General features: G+C 46.3%; 1 long non-coding RNA gene across 1 annotated transcript; it reads right to left on the minus strand.

The window, feature by feature from the left end:
* Positions 1–2,491: 2,491 nt before the first annotated feature.
* Positions 2,492–9,687, minus strand: LOC142560235 (uncharacterized). The gene is made up of 3 exons (XR_012823324.1): positions 9,629–9,687; positions 7,993–8,129; positions 2,492–2,876 (listed from the first exon to the last, which is right to left on the minus strand). It is a non-coding gene; the product is annotated as an uncharacterized LOC142560235 (long non-coding RNA).
* Between the last annotated feature and the right edge of the window lie 13,860 nt (positions 9,688–23,547).

The following is a 23,547-nucleotide window of genomic DNA, read 5'->3' on the forward strand; positions in this document are numbered from 1 at the left end:
ACAGGCCCATTAGTTTGTGTGCTTCAACACATAATGAAAAAAAAAAAAGCAGCAGCGCACTTTTCTTGCACCATACTTTCCGCCGCACAAATTTATGACCGCGGGAAGGAAGTTTTCTTGAACACATCCACAATAAAAAAATAAAAGCAGCTTCTCGCGGCCAACACCGGAATGGCCTCTGCTAACAATTAGAAAGAACCAAGGCAATCTTCATAATGAAAGACCTGAGTTACGACACCACTGCGCACCGTCATTCAATTATAGCACAACCAAACAGCCCTTACTCGAGTGTTCGCAAAAAAGCGTCTTTAAAGACAAGATTATTTTTTTATTCGCTTTATCTTCTATCGTAATTGCCATGGCATCTTGGCCTCGCTGTCGTCATCGTTCCACCATCGTCCCTATCGCCGTACACTATAAAAATGTTAACACCCTTAAGGGTGTAAATGACTTGTCCCATGGGTGACACACTTTTTGGGTGTATTGCTACACCCCAAGCAAAGGGGGGCAAATTAACACCCCACAACAGAAGGGGTGTTAATATGACGTCACCTCGCCTATGGGTGTAAAACAGACAACACCCTTTCTATATGGGGTGTAACACAGACACCACCCTTTCAATATGGGTGTAGCATGGACAACACCCTTCCAAAAGGGTGTTATCCCTGCAAGTATTTTAGTGTTCACTACAGCCATGTAGTTAATGGGCAGACTAGCTGTTGTGAATGCTGGCTAGCCTTAGCTATGGTACTACCTTGTTCAGTATGAGCCAGAATCTGTAAGGCGTCGTCATATTGCGCTTCAGGTCCGTCATGTGGTAGCATAACGCGCGACCCTTTCAGGCAAACAATTTAAGATTTCGCCATTGCAGCAATGCACACACGCCATGCTTTTCGTAATCTTCCTCTGCAGTGATAGTAAACTCACAATGCGCGCTGCACTAAGGACACAGGATCTCCCGCACCTTGGTGCACCAGTGCTTATAACCCCGTGGAAACAGCACACAGCCAAAAGCATGGTTACATGCATTTCAGAAATAATTAAAAACCTCCACTTTTCTTGGTAAAAAACTTTCGCAACACCAGCTCGACCAGGAGGGAAAGACACCATAGCTCGTTGTTGTAGCTCATATTGAATGCAATAGAGCGCAAGTAATGCATGGATTGGCGACGGTAACAAGTGCAGTACTACAGAAGCATACGTTTGCCTGTCAAGCAGTTTTTTGCCGTTTTAAGCACACACTTTATACCTCTATTCATCAAAGCTGTCATTTATCTCCACGGGATGCTTCTACTAGTACTTTCACACATATGACTTAAAGGTAGCACTGAAAGGCAAAGAACAAAGTGCTTCCACGTCGAATAATGTTTCCGCATTTACGAACAAAGCAGCATGTGTAGCTGTGCGTGCTGTTCAATATATAAGCATGCACTATTTCCTGAAATATATGTATGCTCCATTTACTGCCAGTCACCTGCTTATACCCAATAATTTAGTTTATTTTTCACCATGTGCTTGCATTGGATATTCCATAGGCATGGTAAGTTAAGCTACCAGAATAACAATCAACTAGTCTAAGGTTACCTAATCGAACAAAATCATTGTAAAATTTGTGACAAAATGTCAGAAGAAAAATATTTATTTCATTAAAGAGAAATGGTTACATAATAATATTTGCACATTTTAAAAGTAAGAAAGGAAGATAAGGAGTAAAACCATACCAATACAAAGACATAAGCACCGAATAATGGCACAGGCTTGCTCAATTAAATTTTAAGCAGAACCATTTTTTTAAATAACCTCACTACAAACTATCACATGTTTTCATTCGAAAAGCACTTCATCTTATTATAAAGCACAAAAATAACCGGTCACATAAGTAACAAGTCTGAGTGTGTCTTTAACACAAGGATATAAAGTTGGGCGAGTCGGTACAGTACCATGATCTTGGATTGTAGCGCGAAGTGACACGGACACAGACTAGAAGCAGACAGGATGAGCGCTAACTCTCAACTAAACATTTATTGCAACGAACATATATATATATATATATATATATATATATATATATATATATATATATATAGGTGACTGCAAGAAACCGCAGCACATCTAAATGAATATTGAATACATAGTAGTAACATGAAGACGACAAACAAAAGCCATCAGCCATCAACTGCGTGGCAAATCTGAGTGCAAGCTATTCTCTTATCAAGTATACCTGTAGGCATTGCGACCAATGTGCTCCCAAGATGCATGAGGCATGAGTCATTGCAGAGTTGTAAGGACATGACAATCCTAGGATGATTATGTTCTTGAGGCTTTTTTCCCCACTTTCCATCTTTTGAAACTAGTATACTTCAGTCATGAAAACAAAAATGCTACAACTGGCGTGTGATAAGTTTTGCGTCTTATTTCCTAGCAGCTCATTGAAAAGAGCCACGATGAGAAATTCAAATGCTGTTACCTCATCAGACATTCAAATTTCTTAAACACAAACAAAACCAGATAGGCATTAGAGCGAGCATCACTTAAATACATTACACTGGTTTAAAGTTATTGCACCACTTTGTGCCAGGTAAAAAAGTTAGAAACATCAAAAATGTTAAGATTCTACGGCCAACCGTGAAAACTAAATAAAAAAAATCATTAAGCTTTCTTAAACGGGTACAGGAGCTTTACAACTGGCCGTCTTGCTGATGGACACGCAGATAGATGAGCAGCCATTCCACTGAGACGAGAATGTTGAGGGCTTCGCATGGAAGTCTGCGAGACACTGCAGAGTAGTTCTTGGTCCACATGAAGGAGGTTGCTTGCATACACATCTGGGCCACCATACTGAATGCATGGTGTTACCGGAACCTTTTCCCCCTGCACTGTGGTAAAAAGCATGGTTAAGTTTATACGATATTTAATATGCAAAAGAAGAGGTGAGGCATGCAGACAGGACACGAGAGTAGAGAAGTGAACACGAACGCGAAAAACATGAAAAATTTCATTAAATTGTTTTATTAGATAAAATTTTTATACTATGTGTCATTCATTATGAGGGTTCATAACCGCAACATATTTAATATATAATCAGGTAGAATTATCAGCTTGGTCAGTTTGTACAAGCTCGTTTGAGGCAAGAAATCAAGTTTTACAAACACAACCTCAACATTCTTGATTGAAAAAGGAACACCTCAGATGACATGCAGTCCTGTGAGTGGGAATTGCACAGTTCAAGAAAAACAAATTAAAACTCACAGACCGATCTTGAAAAAGGAATAAGCAGCTGCTACTGCAAAAAGCGAAATAATTGACAGGTTTTAGTAGCACAAGGGCATCTTTGGCCAATGAGCGCCAAGTCTATACTGCAAAAGATAAACTTAGTGCATCTTTACAAAGCAAATATATAAAGATGACTAATGCCTCTCTGCACTACAGTTGCTTTGCTCTAGCGTGAAGTCATTTTAATGCATGCACACGTACATACACACGCTACACCCAAGTGTAACAGCTGCAGAATTAAAATTGGGCAGCAACAAAGTCGCAACCTTTAACCATTGATCCCAAGCTCTAGTAGTGACTGGAGGTAGTACCAATATCGCCAATGATGAGTCGCAATCTTTCTGCCCAATGTTATGCTGCTCTTATTGTCAAAGATGAGTTACAGTCGGCATTGAGGGAAAGCTGCCCTCAAGAGCAGCTCTTATTTTTGTGCTATTTCTAACCAGAGACCAATGAAGTAATATATTTTTAGAATGAGAATGACACCGAAAAATTGAGTACGTAAGAAATTTGGAAAATTTGGTACATTTTTCCGGAATTAACTTGGGGGTTAACGGCTAAAGCGACAATCCAGAAACTAGAACAAGTTTTGACATGTTTGCTACCAGTGAATGCTAGAAGATATGTAGGCATTCTGTAGTTTTGTCCAACAATGCAAAAGGGATTCTTAATAACTGAGGAAATAAATGGAAAAGTATCATGAAGTATATTTCCTGAATGTAATGCAGTATCACTCAACTTCTCTTACTATATAATCTCCACTTGATTAACCTGCACTTTCTGAACTAGTTCAGGAGGTGCTGCATTTCACTACTCATTCCCCCAGTTCAACGTGGCAGCAACTGCACGTTGTGATTTGTTTTACTTAGTGCAGGCTTTGTACAGGGCGAGTTCACAGCATTCCCTACACTTGGCCGAAAGGTAGTGCATGTTTACGCAGCAGGTGTGGTGCCCCTTCTGCACGAGCGAGGTGCAGAAATCAGTGTTTCATACAATTGCTAGAGGGAACTCTGACGTTAGTGTCCACAGGAGATCAAACAAGAACGGCTGTACCAGCATGGAAATTATGGGAAGTACATGGATTTCCCTAAACTTCGTCTGTTTGGCTTCAAACGGCTTTGTGACTTTGTAAACTAGTCATTTTCAACAATATACTGTGTAACAAATAAATAATCATTAAAATCGTCCGACGACAGGATTCAAACACAGGAACTCTAGAACAGAAGTCTGATATTGAAACCATTAAGCCACGGAGGCATGTAACGACAAGCGAGTGCAACGCCCTGATGAATTTATCGCGGGCATACCAGTCCCTTGAGACTCTTGGCGCCTTTCGATTTGGCCACCTGGACAAGCTCAATCGTTGCAATTAATAGCAATTGTGCGTGTTGGCGCCGTCATCTGCACTTCGAAGAGTATAGACTGCGCTGAAATTTACGACAATAAGATTTTTATAGCGTATAATATACGAAGCCACAAGAACGTCTGAATTCACAAGCACGAATATCAGACAAATCCATGTGCTTCCCGTCATTCGCATGGTGGTACGACTGCAGCGCCAGAGCTCCCTCTAGTAATTACTGTAAGAAACTCTATGGCAGAAATAACCGAAGTGCCTCGCATTTTGTTCTGGAGTAATAAACTAAGTTTTGCTGGTCCCATAAATCTTACTGGTCATTAATTTCAAGTTTTAGTGCAGTCACATGTCTAGTAGACAATTGCGGTATTTTGCATAAACATTGCAAAGCCAACTGTGATGAATGTTCACTCTGGTAAATTGTTTATGATCGAGTAGCATAGACTACTGAAGCAATCCCTGGAAGGCAATTAAAGTAATTTTCTTATTAGCAGCCTTTAAACAGCATTCGAGCATATGACACATGCACCTCAGATATGCAGATATTTCCTTGACTCAGCAAGAAGCGATGCTTCATGTTCCACGAGGCTACTTCTGTCAAAGCAGTATTGGTGCTCTCTAAAAACAATGCCAATGCAGATGATCCAAATATTTTTCAGGGGCAACAGTTATGCCTGAAATTATGCTAGATTAGTTTTTTTAAACACATGCTCAGACCATGTTAGAAGTGCTTCTTAAAATCCTCCTATTTATTAGACTAGTCATATATCTGTACACAAAGGCTACTAATTAGGTCCCATGCTATATCATCATCTTAAAACTTCACTTCGTAATACATATGCTGTGATAAGATTTGAGACCACATTGAGATGCTGAACAAGGTGAATTCATTATTTTAAAATGAAGCTCCTGTTCTTCCAAACGAGAAGAAAGGCTACTGAGGGTCAAAATTTTTCTGAATCACAGCTGGAAGATGCCAGGGAAGGCACGTGGAAACTTATTTGTAATTTTCTATTTAAATGTACAAATGATAAAGGGAAATGAAAATGGTCAAAAACAACCAGGCATAGGGGGAGAACGAACCTACAGCCTTTGCATTAGGCATGCGATGCACTAACCACTGTGCCACCGAGGCAGCATTCAACCGTCCACAATGGCCCCTCAGATTGTCGACGCTCGAACACGGCCGTAGTACCCCAGTGGTTAGTATATCACATGCGTAATGTGAAGGTTATGGGTCCGTTCCCCACCCACAGCTGGATATCTTTTAATCCACTTTCACTTACCTAGAATTTATCACTTCTATACTTCATATAAAAAACTTAAAACATGTTCTTGTATGCTTTCCTTGGCCTCATTATCTGCTGGCTTCTTCCAGTTCTGTTACTTCCAACACTTATACATATTCTAATCTGGTAAGTAAACAGTTTTGCATGATGCTGGAATACAATATAATACATTATTGCGGGGCCGTGTTATGTAGAATGCCTTACATTGCCCAGGCAAGGTGTATTAATGTCAATCTGAAAAAAAAAGCAATTCCCACTCCAGGCAGAAATGCTGTGTACTGCTGTGTGCAACAGGGTTTAACGAAAACAACTTGTTCATAAATAAAGCCACCAAACAACGAGGAAATATGAAAACTAGATGAAAATTTGTGCAGTTGCATGTTAAAAATTTAGCACAGCAACAGATGAAGACATAATGAAGGAAGCGCGAGGATGGTTTATTTTGGACACATGAGGCAATATACCTGAAAGATGCATATGAGCTTACACGTGGAGAAATATTGTTTATGTAGCAGCTAAACTACGAACAGGCCTAGAACACACTGATACAAGGTGTCGAGCATGTAAATCTTATCATGCCCTTAAGTCAAAGAAACATGGCTGTTTCTCATGATTCGCTACACATGGCTGGCTCAGACAACTTAGCCACTTCTACATATGCCTTGTAATTACCAGGTGGTCTGTATGACATGTGCATGCTTTAAATATGTACAAGTGCCACGTAGCTGGACAGCACCAAGGTAATGTCGTTTGCCATCGCTTTGAGGAAGTGAAACCAATTGCATTTTTCCTAATTAGGTAATTAGTTATTAAAGATTATTTAACTGCTGAATTATATTCAAAGCAAAAGTGTCAGTGCGAAAATTGTAGAGCATCCTGAAAAATTCCCTATCCAGCTTTCTACTGCTCAATAGGTGCAACAAATTTTTTTTTCAGGCTTGAAAGAAGCCAGTGAACACATGCAAGAAGTGCCGTGCAACTAACCGCTCGTGCACCTGAACAACGTTTGGCTCCTCCTTTCATGCTTGAAAAAAACTTTTTGAAAAGAATATTTTAGAAATCAATTAATTATTATTGACTATGTTTTAGGCAAAATGCATGAAATAGTGTGACTGCCACCTCCATTTTCGGCGACATGAATTGACTCCATTTTCATGTCCAAATCCAGCTATACATGGTGCGTGTTTTGAGCTGGTTCTGTAATTTAGGCTGGTTTTGACTAATTGAAGCTTCGCACCCTAATAAAGCAGTCAGCCTAAAAAGAAATTGGTACATAAACGGTCGCTGTCAGCACTCCATACTCCTTTAACTTAGTGCAAAGTGCTTGTGAGCCAAGAAGTTGATAGTTCTAAGCAGTATTTCTCATTTTGACCTGGTGTTATAGACCACTTACTATGATGCCATGCTGCTCAGTCATGCTGGTCCCAGCTTCAATCTAGGCCATGGCAGCTGCCCTCCAATGAGGGTAAAATGCAATAACGCTTATGCACTTAGATTCAGGTGTACATTAAAGAAGGCCAGGTTCCCAAAACTTCAGGTTGTGACTTTGGAATGTAAAAGCACATAATTTAATTTTAAAATTTAAAGGTGCTTTATTAGGAGCAGGGGCATCATTTTGAGCTTTTACTGCACTGCCATGGCACCAAGAAGCTCCAAGTAAATAAAAACAATTTCTTAGACAATGTACATATCTTGCAAACATTTACAAACACTTCTCTGCATGCACCTCTGTTGCTGTTATATTTAGATCCGTATGCCAAGGCGGGTTATGATGTTAGAACATGTTTCAAACGTGTTTTTTTACCGCTTTAAAGTTGTTGGTTATTTTGCATCTCATTGGGTGTCGAACGCACATTTCAGTGCATCAATTTCTTCAGAAAGTGCACTCCTCTTTATTTATTTGTGCATGCAAAAAGGGTTCAGAAGAACTGCTTTCTGAGTCTGTATAGCAAGCAAAAAACAATTATATGTAGGCTGCTCAAAGAGAAAGGATTGGTTTGTAAATATGTTATTTAGTTCTTAAAAAAAGAGGCAGCTGTCAGTATTCTGTTCCAAAGTAAAGGTTGCCCCTACCTGGCTCTGCTTCATTTTCCGATGTTGATGGTCCATTCGGGGGCACTCAACTGATAGGCTGCACTTTGGCGATGTCGGGTGTGCTGTCACCAGGCCCAAGGTCGATCGACATCCTCACCAAAAGTCGAGTCCAAACGCTATAAAAGAAATATCTCATCATTTTGCTATCAGTTTTGTCATCTTGCGTGTTTCACACACGGCCGTCAGTGAAATATTTCGTCACTTGGATACTGAAAGAAATTCAAGCATTTTCTGGCAGCCAAGCTGATGATGATGATGTGTGGTGTTTTATGGCGCAAGGGCCAGGTTTGGCCAAAGAGCGCCATGACGAGTGTAATGTTGACGATGTATTATGGAAGATGTGACTTGGCTGTAAACTGGCCTAAAAATTGTCGCTGTAAAGTGCGTAAAATCTACGTGCTATAAAATTATGGCGATGACTAATCACGAATACTATGAACATTAAAATCCATCGTGGAAGAATGATGCAAAATATAAAATATATAGGATGGTAAAATTACTTGGAGCACTGCTGCCTCGCCAGAGCCCTTGAAACACAAGGACCTAGAAGCATTTGCTGTACGAAAGAGCCATCACAGCGGCATCCTCTGAAGAGAGGACGGCAGCCAAGCTGAATACACAGTAAATGGAGAACATTAAAGGGCAAATTCAGTTGTCACATTAGATTGATCAAGTACAGCAGAAATGGAAAATAAATCAGTGATACTGTGTCTGTTGGCTTTGAATGCAAGAAACGTAAAAACAGGAACTTGCAGCCACGCCACTTTGAATTTCCCGCGTTTGCTACACCTCACAAGTTTGGCATCGTCCGGTACTTGGGGATAGTAACCGCTTAAAATCAAGATGAACGAGCGTCGGCATAAATTAACAGGATACTTAACCGGGCAATATTGGCGCATAAAACAACTCACGTAGCGAAGCTACTGTCAATTACCCGATGACGCATCTGCGGGCGGTGCGGTTTGGGCGAATTCAAAAAGGAATGAGAGTTTCACTTGTTTCACGCCTACTAAGCTAAGACAGAATTTGAGCTTCTTACTAAACTATACTGGATATTTACGCTCCGAATAAAACGCTGGAAATTTTGTTACGTCACATTGCGTACGTATGAAAGTGAAGAAATTGCTTTTATTGTATTCTGCCAAGGCGGCATGTAGCAGCTACCACTCTCATGCAACAAAAGCATGAAAGTGGTACTCGTGACACCGTAAACAAACATATACAGCGCCAACGTTACGCCCCTTGGAGTTGGAACTAAGCACGATCAAGCCATTTTTCTAGCCTTCATAACGCCATGAACACGACCAAACATCGAGCGAAACAAATCTCTGCTCTCGAAAATTATTACCGCTTCCATTTATATACCTATCGCTGCCACAAGCAAAAGTCAATGGGCTAGCTGTCCACAAGCCGCAGATTAGACTGACAGCAACATATTACGGTAACGTAAAACAATTTCCACGCTAACTTAGCAGCCGCGGTGTGCTCTAAGTGCCAAAGTTCTCGTTTGCCGCTCGAAATTCACACCATGATGACGGGCACTGCATCTTTCACATGAAATAGTGCACGCTTTGCTCCGGAGCTCAATAGGAGGGCGAAACGCATTTGCACGTACCTGAAATCCGCATGCCGGAAACCCGTCGACGCTTCCGAGAACGGGGCGCACAGCGCCCGTACAGAAGCCACGGCGGCTTACGCCCGTACGGCGGCACAGCACCAGTACGGCGGCTTGACTTGGACGTGAGGCACTTCTATCAAACGTTTCACACGCGACATGTTTCACACCGATTGCGCGAACACCAGAAAATGACGCAGGCCGCATTGCGACGCCGAGCAGACGTGCATCCACCGATGAGCTGTGTGCGCGGATTGCAGAGAACAAAACCATACAATACGTTAGGCGCGAGAAGATGGCGGCTCTCGTTGCGGAGACGAAGCGGACGAAGCAATGACGCGCGAATGAATGTTGCCAACTGTTGGTTCCGCGTTATGCCAGCGGTGGTGGCTTTAGTGGCGTGTGTTGCGGCTGTCTAATTTTTTATTTCTTTTCCCCAAACAGTATAGCTAAGATCAGTTATTTGCTTGAATTTTTAACTGTGTCGTTTGGCATTATCTTTGTCTTTTTATGCTATTAAGCGGCCAATTATGGCCTCCCAGGTTTGCGCGCGCCAGCTTCGCGCGCAAATCCCAGAGGCCATAAGACAACTCGTTATAAATGCCGTTCTTGACGTTAACGTTTCATCATCGTTTCTTCAACTGAGATAGGTAGGGTCCCTTTTCCCGGGGGTGGAAGGGGGTGATCAAGACGGCATCGCTCAGCGGGAGGCGGGGGAGTGGGTTGGTGTTGGTTCTTATCGCGAAATTCGCGAACACTGCGATTTTTTTTATAACGTAAGCATTTCTATACTTATCCAACAAGAAAAACCATCCGTCCGTCAGTCCGTACCGCACGATATCTTTCAAAATAGAACCCGCAGCAGCGAGTGAATTCACCTTCGTGCTAGCTCTCGCTTCAACGCGACCGAAGCGGCGAGGACACTGCGCTCACGAAGCTCTCAGCTCATGCCGCACTATGCGCTTTTCGCAGATCACTTTCAAGATAGGTGTACGCGCGGCTGTTTTCAAAGCGAAGTAAACGGTGAGAACACAGCGCGTGAAGTTTTTAGCAGTGGGCACACTCTGTCCACAATGCAGTTCGCTTTCAAGATACGGTTCGCGCGGCCGTGCCAAAAGCAGCCGCCGCCGGAGAACGGTTGATAATGGTTCGACGCGGATGAGGAGGGCTAAAGAGCGATAACAGCTCAAAACGAACGGAACGTCACCAGCGCGCCTGGCCCCGCCACCTGCAGTACTTTGCTTGCGCCGCCGACCAGAGCAGCTCGTGTCGCCGCAGCGCTGTCGCTTATACTTGTCGGATCAAGTCTCATAACATCGATAACGACATGGACTGCGTGTAGATGAGGAAGAGTCACAATGCTTACGCACACTTAGACAAATCCGAGAGGAGTTCCTGCGTGATTTTTTTACCGGAAATGTGCAGTCAGCGGTGGGACCCAGAGTTGACAATGCCTATAAGAGGGGTGCCAAGCTTTTTTTTTTTTGTGAAAGTCTTGCCCAGCTCACAAAGATCTGCTCAAGCTAGGACTTGCTGATGGCTGTATGTGTTTTTTTTATTGTCGCATGCCCTCGAACCGCCACGAATCCTACAGTGTAATGACATTAGAGCAGTATTCACGTCCAAAGGAAAATGCAGCCGGTAATTGGGCTGCCTAAGGTTTGCGGCCCGGCGGCAGCTGCCCTCCCGTCCCCCGTTTCCGTTGACAAGTTAGGGGGAGGGGTCTAGAGCAATCTTACACCCCCCTCCCCACAGTGGCGTAGCCAGAAAAGTTTTTCGTGTGAGAGGGGGGGTCCCAATTGACCGTGGAGAAGGGAAGGAGCGGGGCCATTGCCATAGCAGCAAAAATTTTACTCTTAGTGAGTGTTACAAGTGCCCGGCATGCCCCAATCGGCTACGCCGCTACTAGCCCCCCCCCCTCCCCCGCAATCGACACAAATCGAGCTATCAGAACGTGCATGACACGCATGCATGACATAACATGAATGACATGCCGCGAAGCTAGCATGGATGTCGTCACATCATCATCAGCAGCAGCTTATTTTGACGTCCATCGCAGGACGAAAGCTTCTCCAGCGATCTCCAGTACCCCTGTCTTGTGCTAACTGGTTCCACGTGTCTTCAAGTTTCCCAATTCCATCACGTCCAAATTATTCTCTGCCGTCCTGGACTGTGCTTCCCTTCCCTTAGCACCCATTCTGCAACTCCAATAGACCAGCAGTTCTCTCCCTTACGCATTGCAATGTCTGCCCAGCACGACTTCTTCCTCTTAATGTCAACCAGAATATCAGCTATCCCCGTTCGCTCTCTAATGCATATCGCTGTCTTCCAGTCTATTATCGTCATGCCTAATAATTTTCATTCCATCGCGCGTTGCGCGGTCCTAAACGTCTTCCCAAGCTTCTTTGGTAACTTCTAAGTTTCGGCCCCATACGTTAGTAGCGGTAGAAACAAATGGTTAGCAGTAAGCTCCCTGGTCATGATTTAGTAATGCCTGCCGTAAGCTCTCCAGCTAATTTTTTATTTTTGTTAACTTCCTTGATCAGAGGCCCCTGCGAGTAATTAACCTCAATAAACATATTTCTGCGCAGGTTCTAGAGGCTGACTGCCGACCATGACATTCGTTCTCTCGCCAGGCTGCGGAACATTACTTTTCTCTTCTGCATACTAACTCTCAATCAGACTCTTACACTTTCTTCGACAAGGTCCTCAAACGTTTGTTGCAAATAGTCTGCAGCGTTGCTGAGTATGCCAATGTCATCTACAAACCGTAAGTTGCTGAGCTATTTACCGTTAGCCCTCACTCCTAACCATTCCCAGTCTAACTGGTTGCACACCTTTAAATATTCAGTAATAGCATTGTAGATATTTCGCCATTGAAGCCTTTTGCAGATATCTGGCTATGCAAAGTCTGCGCGTTAGTGTCATCCGTTCGATATCAACATTCGTGGGAAACTTCATTTTTGACCACTATTCGGAGCCAGTGGGCTGCTGCCTAGATGCCCCGATCTAATCATTCCAGCTACCTGATTCAAGCGCAGGTAGCGCGCGTTTCATGTATAGCCAATATCAACGCCTTAACTGGCAGTGTTCATTTATCATATACTGTAAGCTTGTTCACTTACTCCCTTATACTTAGGGTGTATATTAGAAAGACTGGGGTGTTCCAAGGGTGTTTTCTTGTTGAACACCCTTTTCCGTTAAAAAAGGGCGTTTCAAGGGTGTTTACAAGGGTGAAAATATGAATACACCCGCATTACACCCATAAGGGTGTGAAAATTTTAAGAGTGTAGCGCCATTTCCGCGCACTCATAGCACCTAACAAAACATGTCGAAAGTAATTCGCGCCACTCTTCCCTCCTCTCTTTCCCTGTCATCTTTGTTTTTCCCTTTGCCGTTCCCTCGGTGCAGGGTAGCCAAGCGGACGTTATTCTGGTTAACCTCCCTGCCTTCTGCTTTTCTCTCTCCCCCTCCCTCATGAAACACCTCTGGCGACGTCACCAGTACACTTCGGCCGTATTGCAACTGTATCCATTTAATATCATTTCGGTGGTCTGCAGAAACAGTCTGAAGGTGATCTCCGACGCTTGTTGCACCATTTTGTTTTATATACACAATCTTGAAGGCGGGATATCCCTGTGCGGGACTGACAGCTCTTCGTCGCATGGCAAGCACAATTAAATCCCAGAAAGCTGGTAAAATAAGTCAGAAGGCGTGAACGCATACAAGCTTCTGCCCACGACTGCAAGAAGCCACAGAAGACAGTACACAAAAACACTTTCAAGCACGCGTTAAGCCTCATGTTCGCATCGCGTTTTGGAGATCGACCGAGTTAGAATGTCACGCGCAATTAAAAAAAGAAGAGAGAACTTACGGTCTTGTATACCTGCCAGACGCGGCCGATCGGTAGAAAATAGAGAGCACGCAAATATGTGGTGTTACGTCTCAAGACCACATGCAGAGGCGGTAAGTGGACGTTCGCCACAAGGCAAACACACCCGCCGATCCATCAGCGCCTATCCGTCAACGCAGCGTGGACACCGTTGACGGGTCCCGAAAACGGCCACAGCCCGACCTTTACCTGGCAGACTGAGCTAAGGATTAAGAGGGGGGGCCCCATCTAACGCTACCAAACAACGACGGCGACCCTGGATTCGCAGGTTGCGGTCTTGCCACATATCCATATACCATCGGGCTTCGGAGGCGGAGTTACTGCGGAGGATTGCGAGCATGGGCGTGGTATCGCATCGCAGTCGACGATTGTGATTTGCTGCTGGATAGTCTTCAGATTCCCTAGTCCACTCGCCTAGAGACGACGACCGTATTAAATGCGGAGACATTTCGGGCAGTGGGGGACACAGGGTCCTGATGTGAACTCAGACGTTTAACTTGCTCCTGCGTGGAGTGGGCTTCCGTAACTGGAGCCGTGTAACAAGGCCAATAAACCCTTTTTCCTTCATTCTCACACAACCTGACGTAGCTGTCCATGGGCTCGGTGCACGGAGTCCTTGCCCTAATGCCACTGTAAGCCGCAACAGTGGCGTATTTTTGTGCTTTCCTGCAAAGCAAACGAGCGCGGCCATGTTGCACTTCTTGTGGATTGTCGCGACGCGTCTCGTCACGTTTTGTGCTGTGTGCCGAGTTTACGAGGTCATTTTGTTGTAGAACGTTAAAAAGATACCTTCTTACTAACTACAGGCAAACTAAATAACTATAAGGGATCAAAGAGGCCAACAGTTCAATAAGCATACTAATTGGCAGGCCTTACGGCTTTTGCTGTGCGCCCATGAGGAGCTGGTCGCCGTTTCCCTGCCTCTCTCTCTCTCTCTCGTCCCCATTGGCTCTATGTATGGTTATGTCACTGCCATGGCTTAATCTTCTATACGCGCGTCCTGCTTGCTACCCTAAATGCAAGCGGAAAGGAGTTCAGGCATAAAAGGAATGAAGTAAAGGAGGGTAAACAGATGGCGTTACTTCGTGCGGAAGTGTGCATCGAGCCCACAGTCGCTCACAGGGGTCTGTCGACATCGGGAACTGCAGTAATGCCTGTATCGCTTTCTGAGCTCGTCAGTCATATGCGGTCGTATTCACATTACTTTTACTACCGTGAATTCTCTTGAATCCAGGTGAATCTAATATGGTGTGGAATATACAGGGTGCTGGTTGTTATACGGGGAGAGATGCGGAGGAGGTGATGGCACTGCGAGAGGGCAACGACGGCTCGTTCAGCGGCGGTTGCTCCACGGTTGCAAAACTTCAAAGCCGCCTACGTATCGTTCGGCGAAGCTAAAACCGGCAAATGATTCAGCTTCGAGCAGTAGTTGCGCCGCCATATCGGACAAGTCGAGCGAACTGCGCGTACTTGTGTTCGGGAACATATAATGGTTTCCAGCAGGTACGGACGCGAGCACAAGTAAGTAGAAACGAACAGGACAACGCTGGACTTACAACTAAGTCCAGCGCTGTCCAGTTCGTTTCTACTTAATTGTGCTCGCGTCCGTACCTGCTGGAAACCATTATACGTTCACCATGCACCAACTGGCCCAGCAAACTACTCTACCAAATTGTGTTCGGGATTCGCGTCGTGGTGGCATAGTTAGGTATTCGCAAGCCACAACAAGTTATCATGGCCAGAATTTCCGACGAGGTCTAGTGACGTTTTCATGACGTCGACGAGCACACTGTGGCTTCGTATTCCCGCAACAAAAGTCTTATTTCCACCCTTTCTGTTTAGTTCAAAGAGCAGTGGTAGGCTTTTAATATACCTACGTAGCTCATTTCTCCTCTTGCGAGGTTCTTCTTGCTCGTTTCGCTATCTACAGCGGCACAATCACGATAGACTTGTCAGCGTATACGGGATCTCGCACCACCGCCGCTTTCAGCAGACGCTCCGTCCTCCACAACGTGTTTGTTCAAGCGACGCCCTTAGTTGACCCCTGGTCATCGTTACCAGACTAGTGAACCTTCATTTTTTGTGTCAGCCGGATCCCGCATTACGCTCACTTATGCAAGTAGCACAAATCCGCGCCTAGCACTAAACAAAATTACTATTACTACATTTCTTCCACTTCAGAACCATAGAATCCGTACAGCTGTAGAACGAGTGGAGCATTTTCAATTCCTCGGCGAGTTCTGTCAAGTCTTTTTTACGAAATGTGGATTTTATGAGCGGACATTCCATACAGGACCGTCAGACATGAGAACGTCAACTACTTGATGCCTCGCACATTCGGAAAGCACATATCTAGCTACTTAGAAAATGTGCCTGACGTCAAACATTGTGAATACCAGCAAACCAGTGAACCCACTAAGTGACAACACACTGACATCAAGAGCAAACACCCAGCGCTTGCTTTATTGAAACGGTTTATGGTCGTAAGTCAAGCATGCAACACAACTGCTATCGAAAGTGTCTCAAGAAGTATGTGCACTTATATTAAATATCAGTGATGTGATATCTTCGCGTGTATAATCTTGCACCAGCGCCTGAAGCGTATATATGCATTCGAGTCCGAAGGACATGTTCTTCCGGCTTGGGTATATTGGATTGGGTATATGGGGTTCGAAGTCGATCCGTCCTCTAACCGCGTACGCAAGCCGCCTCTCATCGGATGACAGAAGTGGAGAGCATGACAAATGTAAATAACGTGTTGTTCAGCGGACACTACTGAAAGAACGAAGCTTCCTTTGCCTACTGCCTGTGACAGCAGAAGTAGACCGCATACATTCACTGTCCGTAGTCAATTCTACGCGCGGCGGCCCTCGACTTTATGAACTGTTCACGACCATTCTAGAAACAACAAAGTGTTCGCGACCGCATTGGCCGAAATAGACCGAATTGTCGCGAATTTTCGGACAAAGTGTCACTCATTTCTCTATAACGAATCAAACGCTGACTGCACGAGCAACAACGAAGCAGACAGTCAAAAAAAAAAAAATGAAACAAAAGATTTCGCATCTTGCAACAGAACGTCCACACGTGAAGAACAGACTTCCGCCTTCGTAAACGTCGATGCGCGCATACCCGAGCAGTCCTTCAACGGTGATCAGTGAATCACAGCTGCAGAGAGAGAGAGAGAGAGAGAGATTCTCCTGTGAAACACTAAACACGAACACACATTCGCGGCTAACAGGGGGTTCGAAGACGATCCCCAAAGGCGGTTAACGCCCAGTGAATAGCGCCGCGTAGAAGCGTTGACACGTATTCTTCTGAGGTGACGCAGTATCTATTCCAAACAATAAGAGCCACCCTCTATGTGCCATCGCCTTTCACTCGGCGCACTGCGCGGAAACCACCAGTTAGGCGACGCCGAAAGGCTACATTTTATCCACCGACTTCAGGAGCCGCCACTTGCGTGCCGGCGCAACTATCTCCATCGTAAAAGACTGCCTCCCTCCTCGAACTCGCGGAGGTTTATCGCAGAGCGAAATCCGCTCGCAAGTGGCCTGGGCAACACGCCCCCTCCACTGAGCTCGACACCGTTTAGCTCGAAATGACCGCGCTGCCAAGCTGTGCCGCTATCATGAAGAAGGGCAACGCCAACAAGGGATCAAGGAAAAACAAAACAAAAAAAAAACAAACCGTTTTCGCTGATCGGAATCAACCACCGCATCTCAGCTGTCGTTGAAGCCACCGCTTTGTTTTGCATTGTTTTCACGTTTATTTTTATTTATTCTTTTCTTACTCGTCGCTCTGGGGGGCGTATGTAATTTGCCCGAACTCCCTCATTCTCGGTGGCCAGGGAGCCTCGGCAAGGATGAAGGCCTTCAGCGCGAGTTCGTGCAGGAGAAACCATCGCGCGCATGCCTTCACGGTGTTTTCCGATCCCTTCGTGCGCTTTTCCTGCATATTTTGCGCCGAGGATAATACAACGGTGTTTAGCGGCCACGATACATCCCGTTCGTGATCCTTCATGGCCGATTGGCGTTACAGCGAGCTTACCCCGCAGCAAAAATGGCGAGGTATGTATAGCCTCTTCAGAATGAAACAATTCTGTGGTTTTGAAGTGCCAAGATGAGAATAAGGTTATGAGGCACGCTGTAGTGGTGGAGGGACTCTAGATTATTTTCGACCTTAAGCGTGCGCAGAATGCATGGAACGCGAGCGTTCCTGCAAGTCACCCTCATCGAAACGTGGCCGCTGCGGCAGGGACTGCGACCTCGTGCTTAGCAGCTCAGTGCCATAGCCGCAAAGTCACCGAGGCGGGTCATAGTCTCATCTTTCCGGTCAGCAAGGCTGTCAGTTCTTGCGTAAACTTGGCTCAAATCAATGCGAAGCTTTAACTTGACGCTCTATGACTTCAGTGAAGGCCCTTCCTTAATCGCTTTCTCGCCGCAAACTCCCCTCTGGCCAAGCAACCTAAATAAGCAAATGCCAACACAACACAACACAACAGTACGGACTGCCCACGTCCCCTCGCATTAAGTCACTCGATCAGCCAATCACTCAGTCAGTCGTTCTGCGAATGGGTGCATATTATATATACCGTAAATTCAAGTGCTTCACTTTGTTGTATTATCTGTTTCGATATGAACGTGTACAACGATAATTTCTGGGTTAGAATGTGGGCACACAGAAACATTTGTACACGTCGCTTGTGACTAGCTGTCGCGCTCACACCCTTATTCATTGATTATTGGCATGCCTTCGTACGAATATTGCGGGTGCGAGGAGTCATTCGAATATCTGTCGCCTCGGCATCAGCCCCCTATGACAACCATCGAATTCTACTTCAGGCCATGGAACATTCGTATTCAAAGATTATTCATGGTGACAAAAACACGTGGACCGTGGCAACATCCTCACCAAGCCCGGAAAACTATACGCGCATCACGGGCTTTCCCGAAGTCGACAGGTCGGAGTGGGCAGGTGTTGTTTCGATATGCACCTCTGGGTACAAAGCGGAACCATCAGCATGCATTTACTATCCTGTCTCTTCGTCCCCTAACCTTTTATCCCCCAGGAAAATAACGAACAGCGCGACGGTCCGGTCGAGGTTACAGCCGTTCTCGTTCAGCTATTGTTGCGACTGTGCTATCTATCACGTCTGGCGCAACATCGCCACAAGCATGCCCAAGCTGTTGCTTCGCAGTTTTTGTGTGTCTTCCCTTCCCGCTTTTGAGAAGCCGATAATAAAAACAAAAAAACAAACATTCAATTTTATATTCAGGCTGCCAGGGCTATATAAACGAAATGCAGCATTTGTGCTGTCTGCGTCCTAACTTTGTGTCCAGCATTAATTACCATTCATTCATTCATTCATTCATTCATTCATTCATTCATTCATTCATTCATTCATTCATTCGTGAGCGGCGGGAACGAAGCCACAAAGTAGCACGCAAATGTTCTCACGGATACATCTTGTGGCTCCCTCGCTATGCATTATTAAATCCACCTCCAACCAAAAAAGCCGGCAGCTTGGTGGCCACATCACAGAGTTTGGGGTGGTCTAACGTGCTATACAATCAACATAAATTAATAAAAGATTCTTGTTTGTAGTCACGCGTACACGCGTTTCATACATCATTCATTGTGAGCACACTGAGCTGTAGCTCAAAGAGTACATTGGAGGCTTAAACAAACAACGTCCAGGACATCCAGCTGTTGCGAGACATCGCGAATGACGAGATAAGGACTCTTCGTTCTGGTCACGCACTCTCATTAATCATAACCACCTCAAGCTTCACTTGAAGCAAAGATTGTGTATAAAGGTGGCCGGGCATGAGGCTTCTAAGAAAGCCTTAGCGCTCCCTCCAGGGTAGGAAAGGTTCGGGTGTGTACAGCCTTGCTAAAAAGTTGTCGAGCCACAACGCCCCCAACCAGGAATTTGGGTCGTGTGGCTGGAGTCCTGAAGAAAGTCTGACACTCGGAAGCTGTGGATGGTTAAAAAACAAGTGGGGGCTGCACTCCTAAGAACCTTGGGAGAGAATATTGAACAGAGGCGCCGCTATACAAGGAATTAAGCCAACGAGCTCCCGCACTCTGTACGCCTGGGAATTTTCAATCAAGAGTGTGTGCACACACACGCGCAAACACACACACACACACACACACACACAGCGAGTAAACGAAATTTAAACGCACCCTTAAACGCGTTCCTCGAAGGAGCGCACCCAGTAGATTACAGTTCATTGAGATACCGCTTCGTCTATGGCCACGCTGTGCCACAACCTTTAAGAAACGGACTAAGACACGAGAAAAAAAAAGATCCTTCCAGCAATCTGCGCCGCACTTCCGCCTATCGAGAGTGGGGTCGCCCGCTCCCATTGTCCAGACGCCACGCGGGCCAAAATAACGAGCCGCAATAACTCGAACACCGGAGCCGGCTCCGCGAACTGCACGGAAGACTCGACAAGAGCGCGCGCACGCCGCGTCCTCTCGACCGTAGTCTCGTCTCTCTCTCGGAGCGCGCACGTATGCCAACGCCATTTCCCAGAATGGACGACGCGAGTACGCGCCTCTCCCTCTCTCCCCCGCTCCCTCTCTCACAGTCGGTCGAGTGCTATACAGGCTGTGGGGCCGGCAAAGAAGAGACCCCCCGCGGCTACTACTACGAGGAGGCGATCGTGATAGATTTGCGCCACGCCGGCCGGCCGGAGCGCTTCACCGCAGTCCACTGCCTCCGCCACAGCTGCCACCAACGGCGAGACAGCGACGACGGCACGATGGCCGGCCCACGCAACCCGGCGCTTCCCGCGAGCCGCTCCAGCTTCGGAGCCGCCACCCCGCTGAGAAGAAATTTACGGCTCGAAAAAGGGGCGCCGCGCACGCGCGACGTACGGGCGCTCCAGAAAAGCGCCGAGTGCAAATTGAAAAGTGCGGAGTTATTGGCGCGGCGGTGGAAGTGTACCGTGTTCGCCCGCTTCTAGAGGCGCGGGGCGCGATTCCGCGAAACGAAAGCGCTGGAACGCGGGCGCCCTACGCAGCGTCCCTTTTCTTCTTTTTTTATTTTGCTTTAACTTACGGTGGTACCACGCCGCTTACATGTGAACTGCATGCGCAATCTGAGCGCGCAGAGTGGCTTTCAGCCAAATAGTTTCTGATCCACCATTTACCGGGCCGCATGTTGCTGTTCGTCGGCGCGCTCTTTGGCTGTTCTAGAAGGTAGCCGAACAATCAACGATTTCTCGATCCCTTGTATAGGCGGCTATTTATATCTTAAATTATGTGTTATGCGGGCATACATCGGTGTTAGGACATCGTACAGCCGGTACAAGTCTTTCGATACTCCCGCCCCCTCCCTCCCCTCATTTCGCAAAGACTTCGTACACCGTTGTCTGCGTACGAAGAGCAACGACAAACTCCCGGAGAAAATAACGGGACGCCACCCGCTTTCCTTTCCGGCACCAGCACACCGCCACGTCATGGATTTTGACGCCCTCTGCTCCGGCTCAAACACATAGCAAAAAAAAAATTAATAAATAAAGAATTCTCCCAAATCTGAGCGACATACTGACGCAACGACGGTGCAGGTAAGTACCAACTTTGGCCTCCAGTTTCTGTTTTGATGATCAAACTATTGCCGCAAAGTTCACCAATATATTCCTCTGAAATAATACCTTACCAGTACAAACTGACTACGGTTTACGGTCCATTTAACCTCCCCCCCCCACCCACCCCCCCACGTAATTGCGGCCGCCTCGGAAGGGAGTCGATCCCACAACCTCATACTTAGTAGCACAACGCCGTAGCCACTAAGCCAACCGGCAGGTCCCTTTCGAAGCATCAATCGTCTGTCGACTTACGGCCATTTGGGTCGCACGTGAGAAACCTTCCGACACCTTCGCGAAACGGTGCTGAGTTAGCAGCTGGCCGCCTACACGAAAAAAAAAATAAATAAATAAACGAGTGTCGCTACTATACAGGGCCCGAAACAAATGACTTTTTGAGACCGACCACTTCCGTATTCTTCCGCGTGAGAAGGGTTGTAATGCTGCAGCCATCGTTCTTTCGTCCTCGCTCGCTTTATTTCTCTTCGGAGAATAATTGCGGCGCGTGGGCTGGGTGGCGTACGGACGAAGCGCTGCCCATCTTCTAAACCCTAGCAGGCCGGGAAGGCGCCGCGCTGAAGTCGCTCTATGTTTTTTTTTTTTTCTTCTTCGAGCGGAACACAAAGGCCGGCTTCTAGTGTCATTCGTCAAGCGGTTCCCGTGTCCCAGCGGGGAGTCCCCGGTAAACAGTCGGTACCCGCCGAGTCGTTCCGTCCTTATACGCCTCGAGAGCCCGGAGGTGTGATGTGTCCGGCATCAATCCTTGAATATACCTCGCCGTCCACAGTACCCGCCGTCCTGATCGTCCGAGGCATCGATATTTATTTCGTTTCTGTATTTTGTGGGCGCGAAAACGTTTCTCTCAATTCGCTCCGACCCATTTGCATCTTGTCAAACGATTCACCCCGCAGCGGCTAGCCGGAGCGAGCGAGCGAGCTCGGCACTGTTGGGCAGCGGCCATTATTCTCCCCTGAACTCTTTTTTGCGCCGAGAGCACGGGGCCGATGCTGTAGGCTGCTGAAGAGAATGACCCGCGCTGCGCCGCATGTCGAAAGATCACGGTGTGGGAAACGCAAGAGCAACAACGGAACGTAACCAGTTGTTTCATCACCGTGGTCCAGAACGACAGGAAAGCAACAGCGGAACGTAACCACTTGCTTTATCACCGTGGTTAAAAACAAGAGGCAATGAGAGGTTGGGTGGCACGGAAGGCGGCGCCACTCGGGTGCAGCATAACTGGATGCCATTCTCAAGAGAGAGAGAGAGAGAGAGAGAGAGAGAGAGAGAGAGAGAGAGAGAGAGAGAGAGAAAGGCAGGGAGGTTAACCAGAGTTAAAACCTCCTGTTTGCTACCCTCAAAAGGCCCGTCCTTGTCTTGCGGCAGAAATAACATGCTAGTATTGTTCGATTATAATAACGCCTATCACGTCACGATGCTAATGTTTATCATATCACGTCCTGGAGTCAGATTTCCAAGACTCCGAAGACGAGTTTCAGTGGGGATTCAAAAAGCAGGACTGCTGCACAGTGCAGTGGAAAGACGCGCGTTATGAAAAAGGCTGGCCACAGCAAGCGACAAAATAGGAAGGAACGAGATAGTCTTTAAGATTTCCTAAACACAGCAAGATATGGGGGAGGCCCATGGTCTGCCGATTGGTACCGGATAACCCTTCAGATTATTCATTTCGATACACGAAAATACGCGAGAAAAGCATGAGGAGCGGAAACTCTCGCACATTTCAATCACCTCACGATGACAGCAAATTGCGGGAAAGCCACGGCTTCGTGGCAATCCCTCACTGTAGTCTGTCATTCAACCCTCGTGGCAGATACACTCGAAGCGGACGCGACGCAATGAATAAAAACCATGTAACAATTACCCCCAGAATAAGCGTTTCTTGCGCAACGCCCATTTTTAGAAGAAAAGAACGCAATCTGCGCCGCTACGCCGCAATAGGCCGCCTGCCTGGATATGCGTAAATCGCGCTTATACGCACCACGGTAATCACACGCCTTCGGCACGTCATGTTGCTTTTTCACGTCTCCCCTTTCACTGGCGTGTCGAATCCCTTCAGAAGTGCAAGTCGGTTCAAACAATGGCGAAAACGTTCCCCCTCTTCTTCTCCCTCCCAAACAGCCTTGAATATAGTCGTCGTCGCGTTCGGAACGCCTCTAAGCCTACCGGCAGTCGGCGTCAGAAGACAATGGTACGGAGCACCGTCATCCTGTCGAAACCTACTACACACCCATACGCAGCCTTCGCCTTTCCACAGAGTGCTATGGAAGCGATACTGGAAGAAAAAAAAACAAAAAAAAAACACTAGAGGAATACATTTCGAATAGTTATGGAATGATGAACACCAGGGTAAGTGGGGTTTTTAAGTGCCCAACTAGTGAACTGTAATTTTTTTTTTTTTTACTGCTGAAGTG

The sequence above is a fragment of the Dermacentor variabilis genome, chromosome 10, assembly GCF_050947875.1.
Source record: "Dermacentor variabilis isolate Ectoservices chromosome 10, ASM5094787v1, whole genome shotgun sequence".
NCBI lineage: Eukaryota > Metazoa > Arthropoda > Arachnida > Ixodida > Ixodidae > Dermacentor > Dermacentor variabilis.